We start from the raw sequence: 1,177 nt of genomic DNA on the forward strand, positions 1-1,177 counted from the left end.
AACTTAGTTTTTCACTTTTAAAATTCCAGTTTCGGGATCCCTGGGTGGCGCAGCGGTTTGGCGCCTGCCTTTGGCCCGGGGCGCGATCCCGGAGACCCGGGATCGAATCCAACATCGGGCTCCCAGTGCATGGAGCCTGCTTCTCCCTCTGCCTGTGTCTCTGCCTCTCTCTCTCTCTCTCTGTGACTATCATAAATAAAATAAAAATGAAAAAATAAAATAACTAAAATTCCAGTTTCATATTTCTATGCATTCTTCATCATATACTTCTTTGAAACTTTACTTTTTGTCAGATAATTTAAACAGAAGAAGAGCATTTTATTCTAACCAGGGAAAAATTGATCCAAGTCTGTGCTTCAGTCCTTTTAAGGTATGGTATATTCTGGTTTGCCCTTATTCCCATGGTGTAGTCTTTTAGGGGTCCCAACTGAAAACCTGAGATAATAAACCAGGACCTATTCACCTTAATGGGCCCTGGATTCCAATTCTTACCTTCCCAGTTCCATGAGACTGTCAAATGTTTTATTTAGTTTTTCAACTTCTTAGCTAAGTTATTTTGGAAGGGCATTTCCAGCACATAGCCATGTTGCTTAGAAATAAACAAACACTTTAAAGAGAAAAGCAACAGTAAAATGCTTGCGGTTAACTTTAATGTTTTTCTTTTCTTCTTGGATCTTGGCTTCTGGCTGTTTTGGTGACTTTATGAGGGTTTCAAATGTGTGTGTGTGTGTGTGTGCGTGTGCGTGTGTGAAGTTGTTCTTGATGGATTTACATGCTACTAGAACTTCGCTGTCTTTTGTCTGTGCCCTTTATCTGTCCTTGTAAGCTACCTCAAATGTTTTCTGTAACAGAGTTATATTGTAGAAATGCAAAGGCAAATCTATAATAAATAAGACAGTATAATATTGGCAGAAGGTTAGAAAGATAGTACAGTGGAACAAGATAGAGTACAGACACAGACTCATAAAAACAGTTAATGGATTTCTGGCAATGGTATTGTAAAAGTACATTTGGGAAAGGATGATTTCTTCTATAAAAGATGCTGTGTTAATTGGATGAAATGAAAAAAATGTTGATGGTTATTTCACATCACACACAAAACTCAATATTAGAGAGTATACATAATTTTTATAGGTATAACTGTAAAAATTCTTTTTTTAAAAAAGATTTTATTTAT

Source organism: Canis aureus, chromosome 6, assembly GCF_053574225.1.
Source record: "Canis aureus isolate CA01 chromosome 6, VMU_Caureus_v.1.0, whole genome shotgun sequence".
Lineage (NCBI taxonomy): Eukaryota > Metazoa > Chordata > Mammalia > Carnivora > Canidae > Canis > Canis aureus.